Source organism: Silene latifolia, chromosome 7 (genome assembly GCF_048544455.1).
Source record: "Silene latifolia isolate original U9 population chromosome 7, ASM4854445v1, whole genome shotgun sequence".
NCBI lineage: Eukaryota > Viridiplantae > Streptophyta > Magnoliopsida > Caryophyllales > Caryophyllaceae > Silene > Silene latifolia.
The window spans coordinates 64,840,760-64,861,789 of NC_133532.1; the positions used below are offsets into that span (position 1 = coordinate 64,840,760).

At 37.3% G+C, this 21,030-nt stretch overlaps 1 non-coding gene across 1 annotated transcript; it reads left to right on the forward strand.

Annotated features, from left to right (window-relative positions):
• Positions 1-7,800: 7,800 nt before the first annotated feature.
• Positions 7,801-7,906, forward strand: LOC141593831 (small nucleolar RNA R71). Its single transcript, XR_012521891.1, has one exon. It is a non-coding gene; the product is annotated as a small nucleolar RNA R71 (small nucleolar RNA).
• The last annotated feature ends 13,124 nt before the right edge of the window (positions 7,907-21,030 follow it).

Below are 21,030 nucleotides of genomic sequence, written 5' to 3' on the forward strand. Positions count from 1 at the left end.
AAAACAATCAAATGTAAGCATGATAAAGAAGCCAAATAGGTAGGGAGAAAGCAATATGTAATGGGTAAGAAGGGGGAACAAATGAATTATGGTAATGTGGAGCTAAGTCAAGCTAGAAACTACCAAACTGTAAAGGTGCTCAATCCCAAGTCCAGCCCAATTTTGCAATTCAAATCATGAGAAAATCCTCCAAAATGTATGAATAATGCTTGAGAATTTCTCACATCTTTTCTTCTTCTCTTTTTTCCTTTTCAATGCATACTTCTTCTTTCATTTTCATGCTTTTCATTTCTTTTTTTCTTCCTTATTTCTTTTTTCTTTTCATCATTTTTCTTTTTCACTTTTTTCTTTCATTTTTCTCGTTTCTTTTTCAAGAGCATTAAGACCAAGCTCACATGATATTCAAACTTTGAAACAAATCCCAATTGAGCACCCAAACAAGACCAAACAAGCTACTAGCTCAACAAGGTAGGTAAGTTATAATGTAGCTAGGGAAAATTGTTTGTGAAGGGGTCAAGAAGGCAATTATATTCATGTGAATGGCTCCAAAATGCTATAACAAATGAATGCATGCTTACCAAGAGATGACATGAAAACCATACTTGTGCGTATTGATGAAACACACATCATAAGGAGACACCTACACTCACCTAAGAGAGACCGGATATGGATGCATCGGTCAAAAGAGGCTCTACCTTACCAATTTGTAGCTTGTCGAAAGTCAAGATCAAGCCTATTCGGTTCATTCTCCATCTCCTACCTACTATGTCAAGACATCCCCATGTAGCTAATATCCCAACATGAAAGAATAAATCATTAGCAACAAGCCATTATTAGGATAAGCAAAGAGGAAAGTAGGCTACAAGCAAGCACAAAGCAAAAATTTCTCTCAAAAATTTTCAAATTTACACAATTTCTCTCAAAAATTTTCAAGTTTTCTACACTACATGCAAACTATACTATATGCAAATGCAATATCTCCCCCCAAGCTAAACATCACATTGTCCTCAATGTGCCAACTATCCAAATCACCCAATCAAACCATAAAAATGGCTCAAAGCACAAAACAAGAAGGACTAGAGGTTATGTTTAATGGGTTGCAAGATCTAAACTAGAATGCAAAGCAATGAAAAACTTACTCGACTTGCTAGCCTCCCTCAAGCAAGCATGAATTCGGGGGGTGATGTTTCCTTGTGATTGGTGAAAAAAAAACGTGAAGAAACGAGAGAGAAAGGAGGAAATGAGTACCGTCGGGTATGCTTGAATGATAGAAAGAAATCTATCTTGTTTTTTTTTTACCCGTATAAAACAAAGGCAAGGAAGTTGCAGAACCACGACCCCGATCGGGGCCACCAACCCCGATTGGGGTTGACCTCCTCTTCGGATTTTGACTCTTTTCCGCGTTGATTTAATTCCCTTCTTGTTTCTCGAAAACCACATCCCCGAACGGGGATCTTGCATGGGGCTGCGTGCCAGGTTCACTTTTCTCTATTTTCACTTAAAAATCACAAAAAGAAACATCGTCAAGTCGAGCATTTTATTACTAATATATAAAAAAACAATAAATTGCAGAAAATTAAAAACAAAAATAAATAAAAGCAATAAAGAGCTTGGGTTGCCTCCCAAGAAGCGCTGGTTTAACGTCCCGCACGACGTAAGAAGCTATTTGATTCAAGTTTTGTTCTTGAGCTTGCCACCAACCAAGCTCCATGCCATAGCTCCTTTAGCATTCCGCAACCATTTGAAATTGTTCAAATAAAATTTCCTCTTCTTCTTTTTGACACTCTTAGCAATAGTGCCCTTAGAATCGTCACCTACAAAGCAAACAACACCCATATCGTCCTCTAACGGATTCATTAGTAAGGATCCAAGCATAGTAGAGGCAAAAGAAGAGTCCATAGTGCTAAATAAATAACAAGACTCTTGTAACATTGGGCTTCTAACGGTGTTGTTTTTGCTAAAGGAAACCCGGTCATCGCCCATTTCCAACGTCAACCTCCCATTTTTCACATCAATTAACGCACCCGCGGTGCGTAAAAATGGCCTACCCAATATAATTGGGGTTTGTGAGTCCTCGGCCATATCAAGTATGAGGAAGTCAACGGGTATGAAAAACTTGCCAACTTTGACGGGAACATCTTCTAAGATACCTAGAGGTCGCTTTAAAGAACGGTCCGCCATTTGCAATGTAATACTTGTGCATTTTAAAGCACCCATGTTAAGTTTTTCACAAAGGGAATAGGGCATGACACTTACACTAGCACCTAGGTCACAAAGGGCTTTATCAATGGTATATTTGCCTATAGTGCAAGGAATAGAATAGCTACCGGGGTCCTTAAGTTTCGGGGGAGACTTGTTTTGTAAGAGTGCACTACACTCTTCGGTGAAAGCAATGGTCTCAACCTCATTGAAGGATCGCTTCTTTGAGAGGATTTCCTTCATAAACTTTGCATAAGAAGGGACTTGGGTAAGCAATTCCATAAACGGGATGGTGACTTGTAAATTCTTACAAACTTCCAAAAATTTAGCAAACTTACCTTCCTCCTTGTGCTTTTCTAGACGATGGGGAAATGGTACTTGAACAACTTCCTTGGGAGGAGCATCCTCCACATCTTTCACTTTCTCTTTCTCATTCTCCTTAGGAGCATCCACTTTCTTTGAAATGGCATCACTCTCTTTAGCATTGGGAGAGATTTCTTCAACCACCTCATCACTTTCTTTTGGCATAGGAGACCCAACATCTTTGACATCAAGCTTGATCTTCCTCTTTAGCATCAACAATCGATGAGGAAATGGCACACGATCTTTAACAATAGGCTCTTCACTAGCCTTCTTTTTGTCATTTCCCCCAAGCTTAGCCTTTTTAACAACCGCCTCATCATCCAAAGTCATGGATGGCCCATCATAGCTTGAACCACTTCTCAAGGAAATAGAATTAACAGTTTCATGTGGTTGCTCATCTTGGGGAGGTAGTTGACCATTCTTCCTTTGAGAGCTAGAAGCGGCTAGTTGAGCCACTTGTTGTTCCAACATCTTAACCGCGGCACTATGAGCTTGATCATTCTTTTGAATTTGAGCCAACAATTCCCTTTGCATTTGGACTATCATGCCCTCAAGCTTACCACCTCCTTGATTGTTTTGTTGGCTATTTTGTGGTGTATTTTGTTGGTAATTGTTTTGTGGGGACCTTTGTTGATTTTGATAACCCGGTGGAGGGATATACTTTTGTTGTTGAGGAACATAGGCATTTTGTTGTGGTGGAGGTTGAGAGTTAAGCACATTGTTGCTAGTATAAGACAAGTTCGGATGAAATTTTGAATTCGGGTTATAAGTGTTGGAAAATGTACCCGGTGGATATGAACTTTGTCTAAAAGCTTGAAAAGCATTTACCTCTTCAATGGGGGCTCGGCAATGAGCGGCATAATGACCCGCACCTCCACAACCATCACAAACAACTATTTGACTTGTTGAAGACACGACATTGAGTTGTTGAATGGAATCTTTAGCATCTCTCTCCGCCAATTGTTGTTGGAGTCACTAGTAGAAAAACCCCCTACGGTGGCGGTTATAAATGACCTTTTACGGCGGTTTTTAGAGATTTAGGGTGCGTCGTTTATCGCGGCGTCGTATAAACTTTACGGCGGTTGTAGGTGGTTGTTGAACCGCCACTGTAGCTATCCTATAATGGCGGTTTCTATACAAAACCGCCATTATAAACTTATCTAATACGATGGGTTTTATACAAGAACCGCCATTGTAATTCATCAAAACCGCCGCCATAGGTATTTCAAAATAAATTTACCCTCAAACCCGACACTACATGGTATCTATAACGTCGGTTGTAGCTACAGAACCGCCGCGATAGGTTATTATAACGTCGGTTGTAGTTAAGAAACCGCCATTATAGGTATTTATAACGTCGGTTGATTGTTGAAGAACCGCCATTAAAGGCGAATTTTATTTTGATTTTTTTTTGTTTGATAACCTTTTTACGTCGGTTTTAAAGACACCGTAGTAATAATTATATTTTTATTTTTAAAAAAAAAAATTCTACGAAAATTTCAGCAACACTTCCCCATAAATATTATGATTCCAAATACTATATGAACCAAAGAAGACCTGTGAATAGAAATTTAACCACATTTGTAATATTCCAAACACCACAAGTCCAACAAACTAATAACATCCATGTGCCATTACATCCAACAAAATAACATCATCACTAGCTATCACCAAAAAATACATTCAACCGTATGAATAACACAAGCCTTAGTTGATAACTAATCTACAAATTCTGTAAACAATTGGTAGCCCACTCTTCTTTGATCTCATAAATGTCGGCATCTGACATAGTTGAATTCGCCATAAGCTATAGTTGACAAATAGGTCAATTAGTAAGAATATAAATCTATAACTAGATAAATAAACCATACCAAGAATTTAAATAATATATACCTTCTCAAATTATTCTTCATTGCTCCTTGTAAATAAAAAAGTTATGTTGTACATCCACTTCATGACATAATAACCACACTCGTAATTATTTGGTTGTTGGAGACACTAAAATTTAAAGAAAAAAATCATATTAATTATATAGCATATAAAATGTAATATAAGAGGAGTATAACTCTATAACCAAAAAACAAAGTCTTATACCTTGTTATCTTTGAGCTGTGAAAATTAATAACATATTCAAAGTCTGGTGTGGCAATAGGTAATTGAATAAAAGGAAGACTACATGGTAATCAAAATAGAAGATGGATGGGGAAAAAGAGAATACTCGCAGAATACCGGGGTTGGCTTAATTGTTTGGGTTTAGTCTGGGATCGGCCATTCTTACTGATTACTGAGAGGGAAGGGGTTTCATTCTCTTTATAACTCGAACTCTCTATAAAGATCGCCTATTTAAATTATGTAGTGAGATGCTTCGAAAGATGGTTGTGGGTCTGACGTCAAAACAAAAGTGACAAACCATGTCACTGGCATTGCTTGGTAGCTGGGAATGCAGCATGCACAAAGAAAGATTTGGAACTATCATTGCCTTAAGTAAGGCAGTAAGTAACTAGTAACTTAAGTAAGATGTTTTACAAAGGAGGCCAAGATGACCCCCTAAACATAATAACCAAGGAAACTAGAAACCAACCAATAAAACTCTTAGTTCTCCGTCAACATGACAGCCTGACACCTAAGCATTCTAACAGAGATAGACAAATAGACCTGTCTGACCAGTTGCTCACTAGTACGACAACAACCTTGAAAGATTCGCCTATTTCGCTCTTGAAATAAGTAGTATATAACAGTCAATAGAGCCCCCTGCATTTCATTTTTATGAGAACTTTACCTCTATTATGTCTCTTAAACCAGTTTAGAATGTCTTTTAATCTTGCGTATGAAATCGATGTGTAGCCAAGACAAAACAATGACCTTCAACAAAGACAAGACCATTTTTACCTTTTTATGGGATGAATTATGAAGTTAGTGTGCAGCACGAGCTAAGGAGTAAGGATCCCTCTTATTTTCTTCTAGAAGGCAACTCAAAATGAAACTCAAGAATCCATCACACGATGACAATATCTCAGTTCAGATAGTGTAATATTAAACATGATTTAAGATGAGACTCATCATTGAAGATCAAAAAGAAAAAAAGACCTGCATCCATTTTCAGTATGGCCAGAGACAACCTCGATGGTAATAATGCAGAAACTTGTACCATTCAATGGTGATTTGATTGCTGGTCCAAATCAGTTTCTACAAAAATCAGAAATCAGTTACTATATTTCATCAAATCTAATGAATATCTGAGTATCCAACTCCCCATTGACTTATGATTTGTGAGTTGTTTCCCATACATACAACATATCAAGTGGTCTTCCAATCAAAGATACTAAATTATCTGTCATGCTACATTCACAAACAAAATCATACGTTGAGCTTACCTAGTGACATGCTAATACTAGTCCGAGATGCGAGAAGTTCATCCCTCACCGAGTTATCCTAAAAAGAGCCCTATGCTGAAGGCTGAGAACCACCAACATCAGCGTCTAATTTAACCCCCATCCTGTAAAAATACAATACACAAGAAAATTCAAACTGAAAATGTGGCGAAAGAAGACATTCGAGCCCATGAACACGTTAACTGAACTAAGACAATCCGACAAATACATAAAACTGCACAAAGCTTTTTCAAATAATGCTTAGTGCATTGCTACCGCCAAGTAACAAAAACAACATGAAACATACAAACATAAACAAAAACCCTTATCATTCAATAGAACAAAGTCGTTACTAATCTGAAACATTAATGAGTATCACCTTGCACCAGTTAATGCCATAAAGTGCTGGACTTCTTCACCATGTCCATCCTCTTCCTAGTTTCCTCTTCCAATAAAAACAAGTGTTGCAAATTTCCTCTATAACTCAAATATAGTATAAATAATACGAATTAATTAAAAACATATCCCGACTACATAGCGTCATCAAACACAATTCAACCAAAATCGTCTTAAACTCAGAAGCATCCTTGTACCCAACTCAGTATCTAACCCTATGAAAGCAATTACATAGCATCCTTCAGCCGTCCTCTCCAGAAATAGTAATCTCACAGAAAGAACAAATCCTTGGCAAGAAACACAATTGGCCATTTCATCATCAAACACAATTCAGTCAAAATCGTCTTAACCTCAGAAAATAATTTTTTGTTGGGAAAACTTAAACACACTTGTGCCCAACTCAGTATCTAACCCCATTAACACGAACTGTACATCACTGGATGGACAATAAAAACAGCGGTGGCACTAAATATTAAAAAACAAATATACGCAACATTAATTCTTAAAAAAAATTCACAAATATAATCAATAGAATTAGGGTTTAGGAAATTGGGGAAAAATAAAAATTCAAAACTTAATGGATTTGTAAACTTACCAGAAAAGAGGTGGTGGTGGCGGACAACGGTGGCGTCGGACAAAGAACAGTGGCGGTGGTTGCGAACAATGATAGCGTCGGAAAGAAGGAGAAACGAAAGAGGAAGGAGGGAAAAATGGATGGAAGTGGCGTCGCCTTTGTTGGTGGCCTGGTGGCGGCATCACGTCGGTGAGGTGGTGGTGGCCTGGTGCTTCATTGACGAAGAGTGTTGGGGTTGGAGAGGGGTTTCTCATAATTTTGAAGAGGCGATGAATGAATTGTGAATTCGGGAATTGAAAAGAGTTTTATCGTGTTATTTCATTTTTTTTAATTAAAGTCGGTTGTGATTAAAAACCGACATAAAAATTAATAATGGCGGTTTTTTAGCCCAAAATATTGCCACTTACTTTTAATTTTTAGCGTCATTTTTAACGTCGGTTGTTGATATATCATATAACCGCCATAATGGACTTATGGTGGCGTTTACTATTTGGAACCGCCATAAAAAGTTACACTTATCACGTCGGTTCTTACATAAACCGCCACAATAGGCCTCCTACTTACATAAAAATTGTGTTCCCGCCAATTTATTGGGCTTTTCGCGTCGTTTCTCTTAAAACCGCCACGATTACTGTATCGTAATAGGGGTTTTTTCTACTAGTGAGTAAGGTAATTTGAGCTAACAAAACGGAGTTGTTGGAGGATTCTTCTTTACCTTTGGATAGCACAACTCGGGAATTGACATATTGGGCATCATGGACCGCCATAGATTCGATCGTGGCATGAGCAAGATCTGTGTCAATTTGATCAAACCGCCCATTGTTGGCGGAATCAAGAATCCTTCGTGACTCGGCACAACATCCATTGTAGAATGTTATTGCTAGAAACCAATCATCTAGCCCATGATGTGGGCATTTCCTTTGAAGCTCTTTGTACCTCTCCCAAGCTTCATATAAGCTCTCAAGAGCTTGTTGTTTAATCCGGTGATTTGGCTCCTCAAAGTTTGAGTTTTCTCCGGTGGAAAAAACTTTTGATAGAAAGCAAGAGCCAATGTCTCCCAATTGGTGATTCCTTCAAGGCTATTGATCCAAAGCTTGGCCTTGTCCTTCAAAGAGAAAGGGAAAAGCATTTCCCTTATTTGGGCTTGGGTGACACCCGTTTGACGGATCATGGAGCAATAGTCACAAAAGTTTTGCACATGAAAATTGGGATCCTCCAAAGGACTTCCCCCAAATTGCTTCCTCTCCACAAGGCTAATGAAAGCCGGTTTGATTTCGAAGTCCGGCGCGGTGATTTGAGTAGTTGTGATTCCGGCCGGTAGCATGGCCGCGGTGGGCTTTGAGTGATCGGAAAGTTTCACCATCTTTTTTGTAGTAGATGGTGGTGGTGGTGGAGATGATGAACTTGAAACCTCCTCCTCTTCAAGAACCTCTAGATCGTCTAAGTAAGACTTTCTAGCACTTTCAACTTGTATGGGAGAAGTAGCTTCTTTCACTTCCTTCCAAAAACGTCGTCTTCTCCTAAAGGTTTTCTCGGGTTCGGAATCCGGTGAAAGCAATTCTCCACTACGAGAGGACCTGGGCATAAGACAACAATTTCTAGGAAAATGATAAGTAACGGTCTCAAGGAACAAGTGTTCCCCAAGACAAAGGAAAACAAGATAAAAATCGACAATTCAATTGGTAATAAAACCGTTTCCCCGGCAACGGCGCCAAAATTTGATAGGTTTATCGCGTACCTATGCAATGATAATTTCCCTAGACACAATTTAATGTAGTAATAGGGGTCTAACACAAGGAAACGGGAATCACTTCGTAAATTGCTATGGGTAGATTTTTATCAAGGTCGATTACGATTTGGGTTGGTTTGGTTGTTTGGTGATTAATAACAATAATGATGTAAATTATATAATAAAAGAGAGTCAAAGGGGTTTGGGTCACACATGCAAAAGTAAACATATGATGATGATAAATTCGGTACTAATAACATTGTCAATTGCTTAGGCTTAAAGATACCCACCTTGCGGCATTAGCATCAACCATAGACCGGGTCCTAGAGAAACTCTCGTCCATGACTAGGTCGTCCTACTATACATGCTTAGTCTAATTCAATTCCGTGCCTCTCGACTTATAGAACGAATGAACAAACTTAATCATTTGAATAAGGCCTTAAACAAAGATTAAACGTGACGATGCAAACATGTGATAGAAGCAATATGAACAATATTATTATTAACCTATTTTATCATGTTACATATTTGATTATTGCATGGCTCCTCTAGCCCCTAGACTAAGGAAATTAGCTACTTATGTTAAGGTGTAAATTGCAAACTAAATTATAAGAAATGTTAAACATAATTGTATGATTTATATAAACTAATTGATTTAACATGTGGAGGAAATAAACTAAAGTAATCTAAACAAATTATTTAATTATAAACTATGTATAAACTAAAATAGAAATGTAGTGATATAAACTATAAGTAGAAATACCTTAAAAGTAGAGAACTTGTATGGAAGAACAATGTATAACCAAAAGCTTGAAATAACTTAGAACCAAATGTTTAAGAACTACAAGATTAACTAATTTGTAAACTAATATGAAAACTATTGAGAGATTATATTGCTTAAGGTTATGAAGAACAAAAGTGAGAAGTAAAAATTGGATGCCCAAAGCCTTGGAATACCTCTCCTATTTATAGGAGAGGAGAGCAAAACGTAAAAGCCAAGAGGCATGCGACCCCGATCGGGGCCACCCCACCCCGATCGGGGTCGTGTGTTTCCGGGTATTTTCTCTTAATTCCTCACTTAATTGCTTGAAGAATCCTAAGAGCGTGATTAATGACCCTTAATGCACCCGGGTAAATGCTCCATCTATGATTTTTAGAGCTCCCAAAAAGCATCCTAAGCATGTTGGAATCTTATGCTTTCCACCTTGACTTGGGTTTGATCATTGGGCTTTGACTTTGGTTGTTGTCAACATTTGCATTATACATATTAATCCATCAATTTCTCCATGCAAAACCCAATCCAATGCTCCATGCTTAGTCCAACACTTGGTCTTGATTAGCTTAGTGAACTTAGTGTATAAAATGATAGGAAAAAGCCTCTAAATGCTTAGATTCCTACAAAAACATGTTAAGACAAACAAATACACTAGAACAACAAATATTAGCTTATGACACTATTATAAGTGCTAAATAACAATTAAAATGAAGCTAATATAGGGGATGAAAGTATATAAAATATGCACTTATCACAAGAAAATCACACATTAGTTTCACTTCTTGACAATACAAATTCCCAAACTCACTCACTATCTGCAAATCCACGTCGCGACATGTCTCCATTAAGTTCACTATATACCACTCTTCTCAATCCCTTTAAAACGACCTTTCACTACATATATTCTTAACCTACACGATTCCTAACCATATCCCTCTATAATTCTTTACACATCTCAAGTTGCCACTATCCACATCCTTCCTTTCAACCTTTTCATTCTCACGTTCCTTAGACTCACATCATCCCTTACCCACATTCACTTACTTTTACATTAATCAACACATACTCAACACACAATCATATCACTCATCTCATCTCACAAAACATGCTCCATGCCTTAATAAGCCTTACCAATCTTCCTTTTCTTTTCCACTACCTATCACAACCACATATAACTCATGTCCTCCCCACCGAACTCATACTCACCACATGTGCCACTCCTTACATCACAATATTGAGTAATTTACGCATCAGGACCAACACATACGTAAAACAATGTATAAGGAAGCAAAAGAACACCTTTGAATTAAACATAATAGGCAACGAAGTCAAAAGATAAGCATATGACTCAAAACAGGGGTCACTAGATCGAGTACAGGTCACTTGATCGAGTGAGTGACTTACTCGATCGAGTAGGTGAAGGTCAGAGACACGTAAAACAAATTACCAGGATAACTCGATCAATTAAGGGTTACTCGATCGAGTAACAAGAGATCCACTCGATTGAGTAAGGCCCACTCGATCGAGTACCCTACGCATTTCTCAGCATTGTCCAATTTTCGTAAAACAGTGATATCTCAATCGTTTCTTGGTCATTTTGGGTGTATGACCTATCGTTAGAATCGTAACAGAACAAGATATCACCTCTAACTGGAATCACATCAAAATCATATATAAATCTCAAGTTATAACAGTTTAAAGACAACCTCTCTATAATCGAAAAACACAACTACTTGATTTTTACTTCCAAACAACTTAAACGACAACAAGGTAAACAAAAACAACTCAATACTCATAAAACCAGTATTCCTAATCACATGTTACCATCTTCAAAAGCCAAGCAACAACATTCATTATGCACATAGATTATTTAACTTGTCAATCATGATTTACCCACATGCTTTTATTCTATAACTTTACGTACAACAATAACATAATATACGACATAAAATCCCTTATTCACATGTTACTAACATAGCAAAAGTAGAATATCCACTTCCATCACATAAACATGTTCTCCACATGAATTTCACATTCTCATGCAATTCCTTACTTCATCTTTTCAAACCAATTCATAGATATTCATACACGTATTCATACAATTTATTCACCCAATCATATGCATATAAACAATAGTAACTAGTAGCGATCCCCACCACGATTCATGTTATCATGAACAATTACCTTCATCTTTTCCACCACATCGCCATTCAGCCACAAACACCCATCCATCCAACATAATCATACAACACATCATCCAACATACGCAATAGAACATTAGTAAACATAGCAATCTCATGACGCCCCATAGTGACCGGTTTAAAGTTATAGGGCGAGTTCGCGACTTTAGGACGTCTCCCAAGTCTTCGCATTAGCTCCTACAACTCCTACCCGGGTTCATTTTAATATGACTCCCTATGTTCATTGGGTTCATTGGTTACAGGTTTCAAGATCGTCGCTCTGATACCACTTTGTAACACCCCCATACTCCAAGTGTCTTACCAGGACCACTTAAGGCATGAGAATGCTACCATCTCGGTTACCCAAGGCAATGATAATCAAATAGACAATAATGAAACGTACTTTAATAATAATAATAATAATAATAATAAAGTTTAAAGTGATACAAGCAAAACCGAAACTGATAAAAGAAAACACAAAGGTTCTCAAATATTAAACCAACTAGCTAAAGAACAACGTTCGACATAGCGGAAGGCTTCTAAAATAGCTCGTGATGACTCAACCCAGCTATCCCATGCACATCAAACATACCTGCTCAATAACTGCTCACCACCCTCGAATGGATCACCACAGTTTTTAAAACATTTAAACGGGGTCAGTATGAGTACATAAAACAAACAACTGCAAAGAAACAGTATTACAAACAACTCAATCAACACAACACGATCTCCACAACTCTATCTTCTCTCCACACATCTGACTACACACCAAAGTGTGTAGCCCTGCCAGAGTACTCATCGCAACAAGTACTCCTCGCCGCCAGTGGGGGACCGCAGCCTTACCCACCAAATCCCCGCTCATCTAGCTCTATCGAGCGATAAACCCGAGTTCATGAATGTGCACATCCCTCTTGTGACGGGAACCACAAGGGGCGAATCAAAAGCGTGAAGCCACTCCCGCAAGTGACTCCACTCAGCCAGGGACGCACCCCGAAGATCACATACAATTACACAACCAATCAACAATATACAACCAAGAATCACCAAAACCAATCCAACATTATAATTAATCAACAATCACAACAACAATTACCAACAACACTTATGTAGCCAATATTGAGTAGGGAAACCCTACCTGGAAAGCAATCATCAAGATCATCACAATCAGCTAATCACAATCGTTCTTCAACGAAAGCATCTCCTATAAACACACATTCATACAATCACAATCTAACATCAACCATACTCCCCAAAACCCCCCAAATTACCCAATTAGGGTTTCAACTAAAATTAATGAAATGATATAAAAATCATACTAGGTGCTTACCCACAATGTGATGGTCTCACAGGCGTAAAGAACTCAACGATCCGACGACTCAAGCCCTTAGGATTTGCCAACAACACGGCGAGAGAGAACTACGTAACTTCTTTTTCTTTCGAAAGGTTTAGAAAGGTGAAAAAGTGATTAAAAAAATGACGGAAGTCTTTTATATTAATCTCATATTATTAACAAAACTCGTCAAAACAAACCCGTAAAACACACTTACACGATCGAGTAAGTGCCTTACTCGATCGAGTGCCCCTTACTCAATCGAGTGCCACACGTACTCGATCGACTACCCATCATGCAGACTACTGTTTCGTATAAAAACATACTTACTCGACAGAGTAAGCACCACTCGATAAAGGGACATAGACATAGAAAACCGTAGTATTACATAAAGAGCCTCCAGCTGTGCTGCAATACCACCATCTCCCCCACTTCCACGGACACTTCCCCTTGGATTACCATACTTTGTAGAATGAGTAGAAATCTGATAAATTAATTTCCATACGCCATCAGATGTAGTGTTATCCTGAAATCTCCCATTATCTGAAGAATCCAAGAAAGCACGGTGATCATCATATAACCCATTATAAAATTGGTTACAAAGAAACCACTTCTCAAAACCATGATGGAGGACCGAATGCACTTCTCTTGAAGCGAACCCACGCTTCATTCAAATCTTCTGTGGCCATCTGCTTGAAGCTAGTAATCTAATTTCTCAAAGCATTGGTCTTCTGTGGTGGAAAGTACCTCTTATAGAAAGTAAGAGCTAGAGTATTCCAGTCAGTTACTCCCTGATCAGCCATATCTAAGTCTCTCAACCATTTAGCAGCTCCATCCTTTAGAGAAAAGGGAAAGAGCACCTGCTTTACCTGATCTTGTGTCACTCGAGCTGTTAAAGGGATGGAACAGCAATAAGTGACAAATTTCTCCATATGTGTCGCAGGATCCTAAGCAGCTGCCCCTCCAAATAAATTCCGCTCCACCAAGTTGATGTAAGATGGCTGAATTTCGAAGGTGCCATTATCAGTAGTAGGAAGCTTGAATCCTTTTGGGATAGAAGCCAAGGTAGGCTCAGAGTGACTGGCTAGAGTAAGAATGATGGTAATTTCGGGAATATGAACTTCAACTGGAATTTCAAGGTCGGGAATTTCGTTCTCTTCGTAGGACTGATCGTCCGAATTGGTTGAATGCTCCGTCTCGACGTCAAGTATACTCAAGTCTTCTACTTGACCCACTTCTTTCTGAAACTTCCGTCTGTAGTGAAAAGTCTTCTCTGGTTCGGGATCTAATGGAAGAATCTCGGATCTAGTCGACCTGGGCATATACGAAACTAATAAGAAAAGTGTGAGAATGGTCTCAAGGAACTAGATTCTCTGAGACAAAAAGACAAAATAAACAGAAACAAAACAGACAAGTGTTGCCTCCCCGACAACGGTGCCAAATTTGATAGGGCTAAAGTCGTTTCACCAATATCAAAATAAATCTATCTCAGTACTAACAAAATAGCTAGCGGTAAGACAGGTATCGAATCCACAGGGAGGCGGTAATAATCAGTTTGCTAATATTTAGATCGTCTGAAGGTAACCGTTTTCTTGGGGGTTTTGGTTTGTTTGTTATCTATCAACTAATAACGAGTAAATAAATGGTTTATAACAATAATATTAAAGGTCTAGGATTTCCGGTTCAGTGGGATCAATTATATGGGGTTTCTTAATCAATTGCTAGGTCAATCAAATTATCTAAGGTCACAAGATTGATTAATTCTGTTTATGTCCTTTAGATCAAATCTAACATGCAATCGCTATTATTAGACACAATCTATTTGATTATCGTAGCCTATATTAATTCTAACCCTGTCGAGGAAAGTATTAGTTTGCTACACTAGTTAACTATTCAGGCCTAAATCAATTAACTAGAATAAGAACAATAATCAAACGATAATTCATGCGATGTTACTAGCAATCAATTAATATTCCCCTTTCTAATTTACCTAGATCCCCTTCATCCTAGATGAGGAATTTAGCTACTCATAATGAATCTAACAATAACAATAATAATAATTGAAAACGTGATTAAAGATATAGAACAACAACAATTAATTAAAAGCATAAAACTTGAATGATTAATTAATAAAGAATGATTAGTACCGTAGTAATCAACAAGGAAGATTAAGAATAAGTATCAAAGCTAACACAAGTTTTCCAGCCGTCCGAAAGTAAAATAAAGCGTAACCTAATAAATTCTCCTAGTTTTGAATTTATATTGCAAAATAAGTGTTTTAGGAAATTACGGAAATTATTCCGCTAACAAGGATCCTCGGTCGATCCCGAGGTCACTCGATCGAGGACGATTACTCGATCGAGCCTCAGTGCACTCGATCGAGGAACCATCTTCACAGCTTGTTCTCGTCTTTCCTTCACTTCTTGTTTTCAAGTTCCCACGTTTCTCGTGCCATGCTTCGTGTATCCCACTATGCCATATCCGCAATGCTCATCTTAGCTCGATTCACCTCATAATGCGTCATTTCTACATTAAAAACACATATAAATGACATAAAGGTACGAAAACGGTATATAAAATGCTATGAAAGGATTTATAAAAGTGATACATCAAACTCCCCCAAACCATACATTTGCTTGTCCTCAAGCAAAGCATTCAAACCATACAAAAGACTAACATACAAATGGTGAATGAATAACTCAGAGCAAATGTTTAGGCACGTACAAATCCCATCTATCCATATCTATAACAAAGTAATGACTAAAAATTGTGCCAATAAAACAAATTCAAAGGCACGGGTAATAGATTAACGCAGCTCAACTCAAGATGTGATATGATTCCGAGACTCAGCCAAATACTTTTCAACCTTGCAAGACAATTTTGTTGGATTCTCGTGGTTTCACTCATGCACTCATAAAGGTTGAGATATGTGTAAGATAGAAGGAATGAAGACACTCTCTCAACTTATGAAAATGCATGCAATCTAATGTGATAGTAATTTCTCCAACTAGTGCGCACTCACAACATATACCAAGTACATGTATCGAGGACATAATGGTGGCAAATTGGCATGGGTATAGAAGTGGTTTGTGCAAAAGCACGTATGGATATGTGAGGCTAAGACGGTAGTCGCAGCGCTAAACCAATAACCACATCTAATAAAATACAATACAACCATCCAACTAGAGAAATCATCTCAACTTTGACAATATATGAGAGAATGTAAAAAATCTCCAAAAGTGCATTAGACTCTAGCATTTACCACTTATGATCTCCTAACAAAACTGATGAAGCAATTTCTTTTTCCTTTTTCTTTTTTTTTTTTTCGGAATTTTTCGATTTTTTTTTCTTTTTTTTTTATCTCTTTGCTTCATAATACTCTTTTATCAACAGAGGAGATCACAACAATTTCTACAAAAGCGAAAGCTACAACCCATATGACATAAAAGTCCCAACCCAATCAAAGTAGCTATACCAACATAAGACTCAAGCAATTGCGACTGTCCCGAAAAGGTAGGCACATTCTAGAATGTAGCTATGAATTAGGATATGAAACGGCTACATGGTTCAATCGGGCTAACAAAACAGGGTAATGTATGGCATATTTGAATAATAAGAATCATCTTTCCTCATGTTCTCAATCATATGAATGCGCAAAAAGCTAAGAAACTAATGTCACACTTATGTAGTTTCATATTACATATTCCACAAGGAGACCACACTTTTTAGCCTAAATAACAAATGAGACCAATTTATTAATGTTCCTGGCCTAGGAAGCTCTAAAGACCTCGGAAATTTAAGTGGTTTACCAACTAAATATAGTCAAATTTACTTGGCATGAGGCATATTGTGACGATCAAGACTTGAGTTAAGAGTTTTGTTTATCATAGCTAACATGTCAAAACAATATACATAGATTACTAAACGGGATTCAAATACAAAGACAACGCAAATTATCATCATTGCTAAACAATTCATCAAGATTCGACTCAAAATAAATAGAAACATGTTTTTGTATTTTATAAATTTTTCAATTTTTATGTGTTTTTTTTTTAAACACACACAACGATAAATAAACGCACAACAGAAATAAATACTCTTCCCCAAACTTAAATGTCACAGTGTCTTCATTGTGACGCCTACAGCATAGCAATCACAAAGAAAATACAGCAACTTAAAGGACACTACTAACAAAGTGAAGAGGGGAAAATAAGAAATACAATAAAAACAAAAACAAAGAAAGATAATACCAGCTGTGTAGCAAAAGTGATACCGTCGTAGAGTACCAAAAATAAAATTTATAATCCGAACTACTACTATAGATAGTGGCAGTCAGGGTCAAACCACAAGGAGGCAAGCCATTTAAAGTTGTCTAATTTAAGTCTAAAGTAACAGTTTTTTTTTTTTTTTTTTTTTTTGATTTGGGGGGGTGTTTGATTTGAATGATCTATAACTAAAGGTAATAAAATCACAACTAAACTAAGGCAAATAAATGAGCAGTAGATAAAAATAGATGAAAACAAATATTAAAAGGATGCTAAGATGGTCGGTTCACTATAGTTTCGACGGCGGCAACTCTAAGTAAACTTATTTAAGCATGTTAGACGGGAAAATAAAAAGTCCTCTCGGTCCAATTTAACAGGTAGCAACCTTTCGGCCTAAGCTACGGGTCCCTAAGTCTCACTAATACTAACTTTCGTTCTTGATTAATGATACTTGAAGCCTAAATTAACTTATCTCTCGATCTTACTAATTTAGTCGTCTTAATAAAGTAGTCTATTTCCCTCCCCTATCTTTCGATCTATCGGGTCGGTCAATTCCTAAGCATTCAACTAGTCGCGTGCACTAGATTCGTCAAATATAGCAATTAAATTAATTAAGTCGAAGCTAATCTAACACGTGGCAGTCGATCGACCAACGAAGTCAGTCAATCCACCAGAGCCCGATAACGGGTTACCTATTATCGAAACCGTCTAACCTACAGATCCCCTACATCTTAGCACGTAGGATTTAGCTACTCATGATGGTGATAATAACAACATAAGAATTAACAAATAAAGCAATTGAATTCATAATTGAATTAACTAAATAGATAACTAACATGAAACGAGAATTTGGCTTTGGGAATTCTAAACTAGAAATTCTAAACTATGGAAGAATTAAAGCAACGAAATTGAATAAAGGAACAGAGGAATACCATAAAGAAGAATTGAAGAGAAAATACCAAAACTCAATGCAAAAAGAAAACTTTATTGATGAAAACTAATCTAAACTAATGAAATAATCAAAATTCAACTTTTGTGTATTGAACCCTAATTAATTCGATATGCTCTTCTGAAAACCTCAGGTTAGGTTATATAGATAGTCTTACGTAACTTTTATTCCTAAAACCTAATTACATTGGGCTTTCTCATTTTCCGAATTTGCGTCAGAAAGAAATAGCAGTCGATCGACCACTAGGACCAGTCGATCGACTGAGGGTCGATATTATCAAAGCTTCTGACTTAAAATAAAACTTGTTCGTCAGCTCATGTGGTCAATCGACCACAGAACTCGATCGATCGATCGATTGCTCTTCTAGATCAATCTGTTTCAAAGATCTCGACAATCTATAGACCATATAGGTCAGTCTATAGACTAAGTTAGCTGGTAGTCCGCTTCTAAAACTCTCGCAAATCTATCTTTCAGGCCTTGATACGCGCACAAAGTTCGCTTCCCGAGTCTTTTCTTTATGTCAAATCCTATACCTAGTACTCGGGGACGGATTCGGCTTATTTTCCGCTGCATTCTTCACATTTCTGCAATATTACACAAAAACACAAAAGTAGACGGAAACAGGGAAAATGGTAGCATAAACTACATAATTGAGCTCTGAAATGCGTGTGAAATAGGTGTAAAACATCATATTTAGGACACGCATCAAACTTCCCCAAACCAAACCCTTACTTATCCCCAAGCAAGAACTAGACTCGATCTTAAAACCTAATTGGAACGATTTCAATCTCAGAGCGAAATGCAAACTGCGAAACCTAAACCAGTTTAATGTTAGAAATCATCAATCAATTAGTAATATGAATCATGCAAACGAGTTATGTAGTCGTTAAAACTGCTGAACCGTCAACTATAAAGACTTTTCATATTGGACTCTCACGGGTCGCTCAAATCACTCAATAAATACAGGTGAATATATGTAAAGATAGAAAGAAGTAACTTTTTAATGACTCTCACCTGACTACGACCTATAAGAACATGCTTGCAATCTAATATGAAAATGATCTCTACAACCGTACATATGCATTCCAACCATAAAAGACCATGACACATGCCGAGGTAAATATGGATATGTGAGGTAATGGGTAAGAAGGGGCTAAGATAAATTTGGAATAGAGGAGTTAGAGCCAAGCTAGTAACTAAAGATCCAAATTACGGGAACATCCCAACTTCTTTCTCAAGATCAATCGATACAAAACGGTGCCAATTAGAAGCACAAATCTCACAATTTCCACAATTAGTTAACTCCCCATAAGATACAAATACAACATGGGAGCAAAAATCGCCATTTAATAAAGACTTTGAATTATGCGATTTTGATTTTTTTTTTCTTTCTTTCTTTTCTGAAGTGCACAGTCGATCAACCCATCAATCCAGTCGACCGACCAAAGGTCGAACTTGCTTTTCATTTTTTCTCTTTTTTTTCAATTCTACTTTTTCTTTCTTTCTTTCCAACCTTCTCATAAAGAGCAATATAACCAAAATGCAATAAACACATTCCCACAACTACCAATACTAGCTCAGATAAGGTGGGTTAAATATAGTATGTAGCTTATGGGACAGAAGGCAATTTGGATATGTGAGGTTTATGGGTGAAATAAGAAAAGGGGACCTCTATCACATGTGTCAATAAACCACAACCCGAATGCATACAGGTATTAAGCAGATTAAGTTCATATTTATGCAAATTTATGTAACATGCCTCATAAGGAGTAACTACTCACATCTTAAATAAACTGGTCATGGATGATACCAGTTATAAGGCTCTAAAACTCAGAATATAATGTAGTTTGCCAAAAAAATCTAAGTCAAGTCTCAAGATTCAGCTAATAAATTAACGAAAACTCGTAGATATGCAATAAGACTCTACTAATAACATGTTAATGAGCACGGCTTAGGCGTAAACAAATGCAAATGCAATGTCATCATTGAACTACTACCGTTCCGACTCAACCTATATGCTAAAATAAACATGCATTTTTTTTGAATTTTTGAAATTTTTCAATTTTTTTTAATTTTCTGTATATAAGAGGAAAATAAACAACAATGCAAGACAAAAATGTAAACGTGAATGCAAAACAGAATGAATGCAACGCAAAACCCTTCCCCAAACCAAATCACACAATGCCCTCATTGTGCGAAATCATATAAGAAAGACAAGCAAAGGAAATTGAGATTTTGCGGAATTATAACTAAAATTGACATAAAAGAAGGACTCGGAAACTCACAAGACTTTAAGTGCGCAAAAGGAAACCTCCCTAAACCAGTGTGAGCTAGGAGGTTTCAGTAGCCAGCAGTGCTACCATAGGTACCTGAAAAGAAACAAAAGTACCACGCGTAATTCCGAGAAAGCAATTTACGAAATGCAAAATTGTGTGCAAAGTAAGAAAAATAGAAGAAAACAAAAATGAATTGGAGAATAAAGTGGAGAAAAAGACTCCCTCAACTCCGCAAATCGACCAAACACAACAGGGGAATGGTCGTGAAATGGTACAGCAGCGAAGGCGGTCGATCGACCATACCAGCCAGTCGATCGACCAGGGTGACAGGAACAGAAGCCCCTGGAGTCGCGGCGCAGTTGATCGACCACACAAGCCAGTTGATCGACTGAGATACCTGCTGTAAGTTTCTGATTTTTTCGAATTAGCTCAATTAATTGAGCTAATATGGTCTATGAACCTGTAAATACACATAATAACGCGCCCAAAATTGCGCAAAACCCAAAGTAACAATCTAAAGTCTTTAAATCCTAAGCAAACTTATTAAAGCGAAGTCTCGCGCACACCAAAGCAATAAAAAGTCTAACAAAAGCAATAAAATGTTTTTTTTTTTTTAAATCTTG